General features: G+C 49.8%; 1 protein-coding gene and 1 non-coding gene across 3 annotated transcripts in view; both read right to left on the bottom strand.

Moving 5' to 3' along the window:
* UBXN11 (UBX domain protein 11) overlaps positions 1–3,951 on the bottom strand; it is a 28,302-nt gene extending 24,351 nt beyond the window's left edge. For both annotated transcript variants that reach the window (XM_075552754.1, XM_075552758.1), the window contains exon 1: positions 3,853–3,951. The gene's annotated coding sequence lies outside the window, so the exon portion shown is untranslated. The remainder of the gene's footprint in view (positions 1–3,852) is intronic.
* Positions 3,952–6,391: 2,440 nt separating this feature from the next.
* On the bottom strand, positions 6,392–6,466 carry TRNAK-UUU (transfer RNA lysine (anticodon UUU)). Its single transcript has one exon. It is a non-coding gene; the product is annotated as a tRNA-Lys (tRNA).
* Between the last annotated feature and the right edge of the window lie 7,485 nt (positions 6,467–13,951).

Genomic DNA, 13,951 nt, shown 5'->3' on the forward strand with positions numbered 1-13,951 from the left:
TACTAGTCCCTAAGCAGAGAGATGATTTGCAGAATGTTTTATCCCATCTCCGAGTGGTCTTTCTTGATGGGGTCTGCTGAAGCTCCGCCCTTTCAATGCTGATGAGCTGGCCATCCATGCTATCCGTGTTGCTTGCATTGTTGAAGGGGCTAGGAACACTTTGCCTAATCTGACCCTAAGTCTCAAAGATCTCCTGCTTCCTTCTAGGAGTTTATAATTTCAGCTCCCTATATTGCCGGGGTCAGTTACTGTGCTCTGGGGGCCCCTGCTCACCCCTTCCAGAGCACGGCTCTCCCAGCACTGCAATTGGGCTCCACCACCAGACGGCTGGCGTGCAAGGACAATGCTTTGCTTGTTCTTGTCTTTGCCTCCTTCGTAGCACAGGGCCTGGCCCAGAAAAGGCATCTGAAATATTTGTTGAAGGCGTCAATGGATGTGCCCATGTGGAATGAGGGACAGCTCCTCCTTGGGGTGTATGACTCAGCGATGAGACAAAGTCCTTTGGTTATTGGCACCCCCTCCCAGACACGTGGACACATGTCTGTCTGGGGCACCATCTCGTCAGCTGTATGGACTGTTCACTGTAGGGCTGGTAGGTCGGACCCCCACAGGAAGCCGTCTGCTTCCACAAAGACTTACAGAGCCCTCTCGAGGCTCAGAGTTGGAACGGACTCAAGAGCCATAGGTTTGGCAGAATACACTTCACTTGTGGAAGTCCCAATGCACACCGTGACATACATTTTTAAAGGTACCCATTTTCCATCTATGTGTAAAAACAAGGGTTTTTATTTGTGTACAATGTACGGTTTCCTTCTAAATGCACTGACGAGCCCACTGAGCTGCTTGCTAGTGGGGAGCTGCTCCGGGGGAGAAGGACTGGGCAGTCTGCTTCCACAAAGAGTTCGTCTCAGAAGCCTGTGTGGCAGCTCTACTCCATCCTCGAGGGTCGCTGAGTCAGAATTGACTGGACAGCAGTAGGCGCTACCGTTTACAGTTTACAGTTTTTCTTATTCTGGATGTAGGGCTCTTTGAGTTGGGGTGTGTTGCCCGCCCGCCACCCCCCCGCCCCGTGGTTCAGCAAGCAGCAAGAGTAGTCCCAGAGACACAGGTTGGTTTCTGAAAAAAAGAAGTGCAAAGAGCCAGGCTGGTCAGATGTAGCTTTTATTAGGGAATGGACAGACAGGGGTCAGCGCCAAGATTCCCAGGAAGGACGGCGACGTGGTGCACGCACAGCAGTGCAGGGTCAGGGGTGGACACGCTTTGGGTTTATGTGCAAGATCCTGTGCTTACGGCAAAGGACCGCGGACAGCAGGAGGCGCACACCCATGATGCGAGGGGTTCTGTGCGCACTCACAGCTCCAGCTGCTGTGCCCAGAAGTCAGATGCGGGCTGGTGTTCCCTGGCACAGCTCACTGCTCAGCAGCTTGCCTGGTTCTTCCCCAGTCCTTGCATTGCTCAAGGTCCTCTGGGGTGGAGCTCGGTCTTAGAAATAAAGGAGTCCTTTGTGGGACTTTGATGGAATAGTGACTAATTGTATCCTTTGGTTTCTCTTTGGGGAGCAAACAGTCATCTTCTTTCATGTATCCAAATATTTGTGTAGGGCTTGAGAAAGTTATGGGCCTCAAGTACTGGGCCTGAACTCCCACCAGATCTGACCACCCTTCCCTTCTCAACAGGAACTGCCCAAAAGCCAGAGCAGCGCAAGGATTGATGGAGATGTGCAAAAGTGCCGCCTTCATGCACTGCAGGTGGGGATGGAGCAGCGTCGCCACTTTAAGAACCAGTCCGACAGTCCCTCCAATAGCTAGCCTGTGACTTAGCAGCTCCACTCCTAGGCATCCCCAGAGAAATGAAGACAGGCCCACACAGATTCATACAAGATTCCCAGAGTCACAGCAGCACTGCTCATCAGAGCGAAAATGCATCCAAGCAACCCAAATATCCATCCACAGGAATATTATTTTGTCACAAAAAGGAATGAAGTGCTGATATTATATGCTACTTGTTACATGGGTGAAACTTGAAAACAAGCCAAATGAAAGATTCCAGCCAGAGGAGAAACAAAAGATTATTATAGTATTATAAAATGCCCAGAATAGGCAAATCTACAGTGACAGAAAATAGATCAGTGGCTTGGGGGCATTGTGGGAGATGAGGGAAGTTGAAGAGTAATAGGGATGGAGGCCAGTGAGGACAAGGCTTCTTTTTTAAGGATGAAGAAAATGGCCTAAAATTGATTGTACAATTGATGTATGTATATGTGTGGATTGTGATAAGAGTTGTATGAGCCCCTAATAAAATGTAAAAAAAGAAAATAGGGGAAAAAATGATTAGGGCAAAGAATGTACAGATGTGCTTTATACAATTGATGTATGTATATGCATGGACTGTGATAAAAGTTGTATGAGCCCCTAATAAAATGTTTTTTAAAAATATTTTTAAAAACACTGATTGGAGTGCCAGTTGTAAAACGGTGCATATTATAAAGTCCTTTGACTTACACACTTTAAATGGGTGAAGCGGCTTATCTCAAAAAGCGTGTCAAAGAAGAAAAAGGAACTGATCCCCAAACCCCACCAAATAGCTCCCTCAAAATGAGCTCCTTCTATTTTCTCCTTAATATGACCCCCATCATCCATCATAAAACTTTCCCATTCCCTCCTCCCTCTTCATTCCCAAATCCTGCAACGTCTCACAGACAGGTCTTCCTCCTAATGCCCACTTGGTCCTACTGTCCATGTTTGGGGGTGAGCACAAGTCCCCACTGATTTCCCAGCTTTTGTATCACTCCAAACCCAGTCTGACCCATGGAGTGTGGGAAACCCTTTCGGAGGAAAACTGTGTCCTCCGTCAACCTGGAGGCTTTTGAGGTCAGGGCCTTGTCTCTGTCACCGTGTGGGGAGGGGCGCCCCATTAAGTCTACCCTCTTAAATTGGCGCTGGGGGAAATAGTGGGTGATACATTGTGGGGTCTTCCGCAGGGTCGTCAGCAGTTTGAACTCACCAGCCGCGCAATGGGAGAAAGATGAGGCTTTCTGCTCCCATAAAGATGTACCTTCTTGGAAACCCACAGAGCCAGTTTTACTCTGTCCTCTAGGGTCACACGAGCTGGAACTGACTTGCTGCCAGGGAGCGCGAGAGAAGGGGCTTCCTGGGACAGGGCTGTTTCCTGCTCTGGCTCCTAAGGGCAGTGAGCGAGCGGGATGTCTCCCCCAATCATACTGGGGCTGTGGGGGCAGCACTTACTGTGTCCTGAGCCTCCGCACTTTGAGAATGTACTCAGACCTGCTTGACAAAATCTTTTCTCATACCTTGGACCTATTCTTCTCCCCAGGCCCAGCCCCCGGCCCCAGCCCCAACTCCAAACTCCAGCACCCCGACGCCCCAATCCCAGTCCTGTCCCCTGCCCCAACTCCAGTCCCCGCCCCCCAACTCCAGCCCACAGGCCCCGCCCCCGGCCCCCGGCCCCGCCCCCCCGTACCCGAGTCCCGTCCAGCCCCACAACCCCAGGCCCCCGGCCCCCTGCGCCCCCCCCTACCTGAGTCCTGTCTCCAGCCCCCCAACCCCAGGCCCCAGGCCCCCTGGGCCCCAGGTACCCGAGTCCCGGCTCCAGCCCCCCAACTCCAGGCCCCCGGCCCCCGGCTCCAGCCCTCCGGCGCTCCTGGCCGGCTGGTCCCCGCCTCCACTCCCTCAGTGCCCAGCTACCCCAGGGGCCGCGGCGCCTCCCCTCGTCTCCAAGCAAGCGGGGCCAGGGGACGCCCGGCCGAGGACCCCGCGGCCCTCGGCGGGCCGGAGCCAGGAGCCCAGGCTGCGCGGGGACGGGCCAGCTGAGCGGCCTCGGGCCGGCACTCACCGCGCAGGGCCCCCAGCCGTCCCGCGGCGCCGCCATCTCGCTGTCCCGCGGTCTCCCTGGCGACCGGCGTCCGCGCTTCTCATTGGTCCGTTTGCGGGGCCGGGAGCTGCGCGCGGAGGCGGGGCCGTCGTCCGGTCCCCGCCCACCGATCCGCAGGCCGGACTCGTGGCGGGCTCCCACGCAAATCCCGGGGGCCGGGCTCGGGGACAGGGGCGTCCGCGGAAGGGCAGTCCCGGGTCAGCGGGAGCGAGCCCCCGCCGGAGCACCGCTTCGTTCGGTTGAACTTGGGGAAATTCCTCCCTCTGGTCCTGTCTGTTCCCGGCCGGCCGGACGGGCCTGTCCCCGGGGGGGGGGGGGGGGGGGGGGGGGGCATTCCAGGGATGAATTGGAATGGCTCCCGTCCTTCCTGTGGTTGTTAGATGCCCGGTCCTGCGCGTCCTCACAACTGTTGCTGTGCCTGAGCCCAAGGAGGCGGCCGCTGTGCCCGTCCATCAAGGGCCTTCCTCGTCGCCCTGCCACTTTCCCAAACATGATGTCCTCTTGGCGGTCACTTTGTCCTACGGTGGTGACTTGTGTGTTGCTGTGATGCTGGAAGCTATGTCACTGGCCTGTCAACGGCCAGCAGCGTCAGCCAAAGTGCACGGGTTTCCGCGGGGCTTCCAGGACCCCGCTCCCCACTTCCGAGGAAGAAGCTGCTGAAGACCTTATGCAGAGCTTCCAAGCGCGGCCAGATGCTGAAAGCTCAGACACTTAGTGTCTGTTAACTTTGAGTTGCTGAACTAAGCCCTTGATCAAATGACACATCAGTTAGAGGTGGGAGGGAGTCCCCAGTTACTGGATGCTTTCCAAGGTCCTAGGAGCCCTGGTGACAAGGTGGTTGTGTTCCGCTGAAAAGGACCTCGTCAAAGTGTTAAAGAACAAAGGTATCTTTTTTGTTAGAGTAAGGTGGGCCAGACCCACGCCACAGCTTTTTCAATCACCTCATTTGCAGACTAAAGACAGACGATGGATGAGGAAGACCAGAGAAGACCTGATGGTCTTAGTGAAGACTTTGCAAGAACCTTGGACCTCCAAACGAAGGAAGGAGTCCTGTCTTGGAGAAAGAGCAGCCAGATGGCGCCTTAGAAGCAAGGATGGCAGACCATGTGTCACATACTTCAGACCTTTTTTCAGAAGAGACCAGTCCCTGAAAAAGGACATCATGCTTGGTAAAGCAGAGGGTCAGTAAGAGAGGAAGACTCTCAAGGAGATGGACTGACGCAGTGACTGCAACAATGGGCTCAAACATGTCGGCAGTTGTGAGAATGGTGTAGGGATGGGCAGTGTTTTGTTTTGCTGTATATAAGAACCTACTCAAAGCCCCCCACCCCTCCAGAGCAACAACAGTACCCTTCCTCTCTCTCCCTGCTCCGTGTAACTGCCATTACACTTGGATCTCTATACATTTGTCTTTTCTTTTTCTTTTTTTAATGTAAGCTCTTTTGTGTTTGGCTTATTTCGCTCACCATGTTTTCAAACTTGATCCACATTGTGCAGCATGTATCAAGACTTCATTTTCTTTTTAAACTGGCTTGTAGGTAGGTACCACGTTTTGCTTATTTATCCATCCATTGATGGGCATTTGGATTGTTTCCACCTTCTGCCTGTTGTGAACAGTGCTACAGTAAACGTTGGCATATACATCTCTTTTCCAGTCACTGTCTTTAAGTCGTTTTAAAAAATCATTTTATTGGAGGCTCTTAACAGCTCTTATACCATCCAGCCATCCACTCATCTACTGTGTCAAGCACATTTGTACATAGGTTGTCTTTACATCTTTTGAGTAAGCCGCTAGGTGTGGAATTCCTGGGCCATATGGTAGTTCTGTTTTCAGTTTTTCTGGGGATTCTCCACGTGTTTTCCACAATGGCTATACCATTTTGCATCCCCACCTGCAATACACATGGCTTCCAATTTCACCCATCCTAGCCCACATTTGTGTTTTGTTTTGTTTGATCTTAGCTGTGGTAGTTACATAATCTGATGTCAATTTGGGACTTGAGAGGATTAAGGGTGCAGGGGTGGAATCCAGTCTGTCAATCGGATCATAGCCAATGAGGCCTCTGTGTGGGTATGGTTTTCTCCTGAGAATTCTGGGAAATCTGGTTTTTCCTCCTTGGAGGCGAGAGAGACTATCTCACTTCCTTGGAGACGCTCTACTGACAAGACACATGGCACTAGGAGCCACGTGGAGACCCCTGTCAGTGCTGAGATGCCAAAGACTTTCCACCCGCTGGCCTGTGTTCATCCTGCACTCGGCATCATTGCACGTGTTTTGTGAGTCTGAAGAGGAATTTATAGATGGGTATGGGACATATGGGCTAAAATCAGTCTTATGGGCTTGGACTGGACTGGGATGCTTTTATTTATTTTTAATTAAAAAATAATTTTATTGGGGGCTCATGCAACTCTTTTCACAATCCATACATACACTTATTGCATCATCATTCTCAAAACAGCTCCTCAGTTTTCCCCCACCACCTCCCCAAAGAGGAATTCCAGCTCCTGAACAGGGATATGAACCCAGGACCCTCAGATTAAAAGTCTGATGCTCTACTAACTGAGCTATCTAGGCCCCTGTATACTTAATGTACAATTACCCTTTATATAAAACTCTCTCTTATACACATGTGCGTGTCCAAGGACTTGTTCCTCTAGTCTACCTGGAGTGACACATTAGCCAGCCTATTGGCATGGTTCTTTCATTGTGGTTTGGTTTGCATCTCACTAAGATCTAATGAGGCTGAGCCTTTTGATGTCCTTGGTGGCCAGTTGAATGTCCTGCTTGGTAAACTATCTATTCAAATCCTTTGCCCATTTTCTGATTGGGTTATTTGTCTTTTTGCTGTTGTCAAGTATTTGCATAACTTTTGGTTATTAGATTCTTTTTGGATTTGTGGTGTCTGAAGTTACTCTCCCAGTCAGTAGTTTGCCTTTTCACTTTCTTGGCAAGGTATTTTGATGAACCAATTTTTAAAATTTTTATAGGGCTTCCCTTGTTTTGTCTTTTTGTTCCCCATGCTTTTGATATTAGATAATCCATTGTTAAAATTAGGCCTGCCTGGTAGCATTGCCCCAGCATTTTGTTCTAAGAATTTTATCATTTTAGTTTGCACATTTAGGTCTTTAATTTCTTTTGAATTTGTGGGGTTTCTTTTTGTATAATGTGAGGCATGGATGTTGTTTTATTTTCCTGGATTTGGAAATTCAATTTCTCAACACTATTTATTGATGAGACTCTTCTTTCCCCATCAAGTGAGCTTAGGACTCTTGTCAAAAATCAGTTGAACAAACTTACAGCACTAAATGCCTACATAAGAAAAAACCTATCCATCATCAGAACAAAAAATCGTACCATAGTGAACAAGGCGGGGTGTGCAGAGTGTAGACCCAAAGCCCATTTGTAGGTCACTGGACATACCCTTACAGAAGGGTCTCGGGGGGAGACGAGCCAGTCAGGGTGTGATGTAGGAATGATGAAAACTACAACTTTCCTCTAGTTCCTAAATGCTTCCTCCCCCTTCCCCCACTATCATGATCCCAATTCTACATAGCAAGTCTGGCTAGACCAGAGGATGTACACTGGTACAGATAGGAACTGGAAACACAGGGAATCCAGGGCAGATGATCCCTTCAGGACCAGTGGTGAGAGTGGCAATACTGGGAGGGTAGAGGGAGGGTGGGTTGAAAAGGGGAACCGATGATTGTCCGGAGCCATGAGGCTCGGCCATTGCTTGGAATTTAGAAGGACTTGCCTGGAGCCGTGAGGCCAGGCCATTACTTGGAATTTATTAGCCTGAGCTCTGGGCATTCTTCTACCCCAGCCTACATGACAGAGCACTGCAGCTGTAAAGCTTGAGCAAACAAGGGGTAATGCTCTTTAGATAAGCACCCTTGTCCTGCATCCCCTTGATTGGGCAAAAGATCGTCTTCCCCTATGCTTGATTTGCATGTACATGCCACTCCTCTGCGTACCTAATTGAAGACTGTAAGCCCTTACTGACTCATGGGCAGGGCACGCTCCCCTCAACTCCCTGATTGGCTTGTTGCCAAGGTAGCCTAATCTGCATGTGCAGCTGAGGCTGCCCCCTTGGCTGGCCCTTATAAACTGTGACTCTTTGTTCATTAAAACAGGACTTGATCAGGATATTGTCTTGTCCTCATTCTCCGTGCCTCTTGTACCCCCCAATTCCCACTCTCTCCTCCAGGACCCACGGTGAACGTCCCGCGGGACGGGACAGATGATAAGGATTTATATATGACCTCCTCCCTGGGGGATGCACAACAGAAAAGGGGGTGAAGGGAGACGTCAGACAGGGCAAGATATAACAAAATAATAATTTATAAATTATCAAGGGTTCATGAGGGAAGGGGGAGCCGGGAGGGAGGGGAAATATGAGGAGCTGATGCCAGGGGCTTAAGTGGAGAGCAAATTTTTTGAGAATGATGAGGGCAATGAATGTACAAATGTGCTTGACACAATTGATGTATGTATGGATTGTGATAAGAGTTGTATGAGGCCCCAATAAATGATTATTTTTAAAAAGGAAAAGCCTACCCCAGATCAACAGGCTAATTCCACCACTCCAAGGAGTAGACTCAGTCTAAACCAACCAGAAGAATGGAAATATCAAAGATCAGAGCAGAAATGAATAATACCAAAACCAGAAAAACATGGGAGGGATTCAGCAAAACGACTTGCTGGTTCTTTAAAATGATGGGTACAATGGTCAATCAATCCTTGGGCTAGACTGATAAATGATGCAAATAATCGAAGTTAAGACATGAGATAAGGAACATGACTACTGAAATGACAGAAATAAAGAAACTCATGAGAGACTGGACAGATAACCTCGATGGAGTAAACAATCCTTAACCACACAGACTACTCCAACAGATGTGAGAAGGCATCAGACCACTGGATCAAGGATGAGAAAAATCTCTCAATTAAAAAAAATTGTCTGGACCAGAGGGACTCCACTGGGGAATTCTCCTGAACATTTAGTGAAGAATTGAAACCAATACCATGCAAACCCTTACAAAAGATGGAGACTCGTACATGAAGCCAAGGAGGAATGGGGAGCCTTGACTATCAACTAAGGAGTCTGGGCTTGGTCCTTATGGAGCGTTGCAGGGCATGGAAGTGTGGACTGAGTTGCCATCCTACTAGATAAGGTTCAGAAATAAGGTTTGGAGAAGGTTCACAGTGAGACACGTAGGAGCAGGGCGTGCCAAGTTCTAGTCCAGCTTATCTTCCTGGGCTGCCAGGTTTACCAATCAAATGGGGTGATCTCGGAGCTCTTTGAAGTTTTGGGGTCAGGGCTCTGTTCACCCAGGTGCTGTCAAGACAGAATGCAACTACTCAGAGGGCAGGAGAGGAGTGCCTACCTCCTTTCTCGGGTGCCGACAGGCTCCAGAGAGGCTGTCAGGCTCGATGACTCCAGATCTGACACTGTTAACACCCTTCCCCACAGCCCTGTGCTCCACCACCCCCGGTTCGGCCTCACACCATAGCAGCACCCAGGATGTGGCAATGAAACTTCTGAGGTTCCTTAGACATCTACTGGTGGGACATCAATACCACAAGTGATGGCTTTCACAAACAGAAACTGCTTGTTGTTGTTAGGTGCCTTCAGGTCGGTTCAAACCCACAGCGACCCTACCAACCATGGGGAAAAGCCCAGCTCCTTGTCCGGCGCCATCCTCCCAACTGTGCTTATGTGTGAACGCACTGCTGCAGCCACGGAGTCAGGCCGCCTCGTGGAGGACCTTCCTCTTTCCCACTTTACCGACCATGAGCTCCTTCTTCAGGGACTGGTCTCGCCATCCAGGAGTCCAGGAGGCTAGAAGCCCAAATTCAAGCATAATGGCTCTCTGACAGCTCTACGCGAAGGCCTTTGTCTCCATTCAACACCTGTGAGCCTGGCCTCCCTTAGAAATCTCTGTGTTGGCATCAATCTTCCCCTGCATCTAGGCCAGTGGTTCTCGGCCTTCCTCATGCTGCGACCCTTTAATACAGTTCCTCATGTTGTGGTGACCCCACAAACATAACATTTTTTTTCTTTGCTACTGCATCACTGTCATTTCGCTACTACTAGGAAGCAGGCAACCCCTGTGCAAGGGTCATTTGAGCCCCAAAGGGGTCGAGACCCACAGGTTGAGAACCGCTGGTCTAGGAGGTTCTCAGCATTCAGGGACCTCAGGCTCAAGAAACTGCCTCCACTCTCAGCTCCTCTTTCTTGGCGATTGTGACTGCCTTCTTCTCTGCTTGCTTCCCTCTCCTCTTCAGCTCTTGACAGATGGAAGGTGATCTGGCCACACTCCAGGAGAGCTCCCCTTGGAACCCATACAGGTGATTGACTGATCACATCACGAGGATCAGTACCATATAGACTCGTGTATAAGCCGATTTTTTTCAGCACAAAAAATGTGCTACAAAACCAGGGTTCGGCTTGTACAGGGGACAGTGGTACCCCAGCGAGGTGTAACATCTCGCTGCCCCCCTTACTCACATCTAACCAATCAGAGCCATCCTATGATGTGTATCTTTGAATAAGTCTTTTAAAGACCGTGTGTGAAGGATGTGGCATGAATGGATGTCATCTGGTCAAGCCCGACTAACAAAAGGAGGAAATCTCATGAAGCCTGACATAGAGTTCATAGCAAAGTGGGTTCGAGATGCATGGGAAGACATTCCAGAAGACATGGTGCGACGTGCCTTTCAGAAATGTAGTATTAGTAATGCTATGGATGGCAGTGAAGACTGCGCTTTGTATGAAAATGACAGCAGTGATGGTGATGACGGTGATCTCAGTGAGGACAGCGTCTATGATGACCTCACACCAGCTGAAGCTCGGATGATGAGGAGGAATCCAGTTTTGAAGGATTTTAACTCTTTACATTTTAGCTTGGTTGCTGATTGAGCTCAGGGAATAGTACTCTTAAGGTATCATTGTTTATACCTTATTGTTTTTGTTGAACCTATTTTCCACTTACTGTGCTGGTTTACTAATGTTAAATGACTTGTCCTTTCATTTATGTTTTTTATTTAAAATAAATATTTAAATACATTACCGCACTGATGTCTCAATTTTTAGTAATTTCATTTTCATTTGTTTTGATTATTGAAACTCACCAGTAGCTTCTGCATTTTCCACCCTAGGCTTATACTACAGTCATTCAGTTTTTCTGGTTTCCCAGGTAATAATTAGGTACCTCGGCTTATACTTGGGTCGGCTTATATTTGAGTGTATATGGTACATTGTTATATAACCGCCAAACCTCTGAGAATCATGGCCCAAGCAAGTTGACCATGCATTTGGGGCAGGGTGGATCACAACTCAGTATAAAGTTATAAGTAAACATTTACAAATGTAAGGCTGACATGTTAAGAATTCTCCTATATTGAAGGTGAACAAGCAGCCATCTAGCTGAGGAGCAATAAAGCCCACATGGAAGAAGCACACCAGCCAAAGGGACCAGGTATAAGGCATCATGCAAAAATATATATATACCATAGTGAATGAAGGGGGAAGTGCAGAGTGGAGACTCAAAGCCCATTTGTCGGCCACTGGAGATCCCCACACAGAGGGGTTTAGGAGAGGAGATGGGTCAGTCAGGGTGCGATGTAGTACCAATGAAGAACACAGCTTTCCCCAGATCCTGGATGCTTCCTCCCCCCGACTACCATGATCCAAATTCTACCTTGCAGGACTGGATAGGACAGAGGTTGTAAACTGGTGCATATGGGGGCTGGAGGCACAGGGAATCCAGGGTGGACGATACCTTCAGGACCAAGGGTGTGAGGGACGATACTGGGAGAGTAGAGGGTGAGTGGGTTGGAAAGGGGGAACCGATTACAAGGATCCACATGTGACTTCCTTCCTGGGAGACGGATGGCAGAGAAGTGGGGGTTAGGGAGACTCCGGATAGGGCAAGATATGACAAAATAACAATCTAGAAATTATCAAGGGCTCATGAGGGAGGGGGGAGCAGGGAGGGAGGGGGAAAAAAAAGAGGACCTGATACAAAGGGCTTAAGTGGAGAGCAAATGCTTTGAAAATGATTAGGGCGAAGAATGTATGGATGTGCTTTATACAATTGATGTATGTATATGTGTGGATTGTGATAAGAGTTGCATGAGCCCCTAATAAAATGTAAAAAAAAAAAAAAAAGAATTTTCCTATATATCCCCGCAGGGAGAAACTTCAGCATGCCTGTCGTGGGGCTCATCTAGCCCAGCAGATGCATCATAAGGTGGAGGTGATTGGCCAGCATAAAGGAGCCACGTTGTGCAAGGCGATATTGGATTTGAACGGGGCCCTCCTGTTTGCCAGGCCCGTGCCTCTGGGAAGGCCTCTGGCAGCCTCCCTGGCTCTCAGGAACCCCAGAACCAGTCACCTCGCAGGTGCACCAAGGCAGCCAAGGTCAGGTCTCTCTCTGGATGCACGAGCAGATGGGAGCAAGGGATGAGAGTAGTTGGGGGCTCCTCCCAGTTCCCTCCCAGGTCCCCACAGCTCCCACCATCTCCTCTTCAGGCTTTCTCTGAATCAATCTGCAGTCTCAGTTCCTTTTTTCCTCTTGAGCGGGTCTTGGGCAGGGCTAGAGGCCCCTAAGCCCCCACACGTTTTTTTCCTAGGTATGCAAAACAAAGCCCTTGCCATGAAAGGGAGCTCAGTGGGGGAGTTCCCCCAGGAGTCCCCCCAAGGGGAAATGCAAATAATGTACAAACTAGATGGAGGAAGGGAGAACAGTGCACAGGAAGTGGCTGCTGTCAGCCTTTGGATTTTCAGAGACACTGGGTTGGGCGCAGAGAAAGGAGACTCCATCAATGAGTTCTAGTGACAGCCTTGGCTGTGGCTTCAGAGAGCGCTGGATTTCAGTGATATTAGATCCACCATTTCTCACCTTGGGCAAGCCACTGAACCTCTAAGTCAGATTCTTCCTCAGGAAGAGAACTATTCACTTGCCCGTCCCTCCATGAGTTCCGTTAAGCCAGCCTACATTGACCCAAACTGCCCACCTGCTACTTCCCTGACCCAAATGACAAATACTAGGCCTTATAAGGAGCCCTGCAGCAAAGTGGTTATGTATTGGGCTGCTAGCCACCGGGTCAGCTGTTCGAAACCATCAGCCATTCTGTGGGAGAAAGATGAGGCTTTCTACTCCAGTGAAGAGATGCAATCTCAGAAACCCATAGGGACAGTGGGGCAGTTCTACCCGTCCTATAGGGTCCCGATGATTCAAAATTGACTTGATGGCGGTGAGATGAAAGAGGGCCTCAAAACGGGGAAAAAAAGAGGGAGGGCTTCTAAAACTTCAGGGGGGAAAATGCCCTTCAGTCTGATCACTTCAAGCAGGGAAACTGAGGCCCACAGCACAGTTTGCCCAAGGTAATGCTGGAAGCCAGGTTTCCTGACTCCTAATCCAGTGCTCCAGCCTCTTCACAGAAAGCCACCCCCCACCAGCACGCCATTCCTGCCTTCCTTCGGAACCTGTGGCGGCAGTTCTAATCTCTCCCCAAACCATAATCATCTGCAATCAGTTCTACTTCTGCTTCTATCCCTGCCCCTTCCACCTTGTCCGATCATAGTAGAGTGTGCACTTGCACAGACTACGGTCTCGACGCCCCTGCAGCTGCTTGCTAGAGGCTTGCACAGGTACACATTCTGACCAGGGTCTTCCGGTCAGTCCCCCAAATCTGTGGCTCCCAGCCGGTCAGTCCCCCAAATCTGTGGCTCCCAGCCAGGGCCCTGGCCACTGTCCTGCAGTTGTCCCCTTGATGTATCCACTTCCTACTCCTTGTTATTCAACTTGGCCCCTATCCCTAAATCATCATCTGCCAGGGCCTCGCTAGGGCCCAGGAGCTGGTACCATCAGTGCCCAGTCCCACAGAAAGGTAGCAGTTCCCAGTGCTCTGCCCGCCCTCCTTCCTCTCCCACCACCCCGCCTCCTCCGCTTCCTGTTTCAAAAGCAGTCAAGCTGAAACAGACACACAGACAACCCTGTGCTCATCTCCAAAAGCTTCTAAGCAAAAGCACCTCCAACATTCTCCCAAGAT

This window comes from Tenrec ecaudatus, chromosome 1 (genome assembly GCF_050624435.1).
Source record: "Tenrec ecaudatus isolate mTenEca1 chromosome 1, mTenEca1.hap1, whole genome shotgun sequence".
In the NCBI taxonomy this organism is placed as follows: Eukaryota; Metazoa; Chordata; class Mammalia; order Afrosoricida; family Tenrecidae; genus Tenrec; species Tenrec ecaudatus.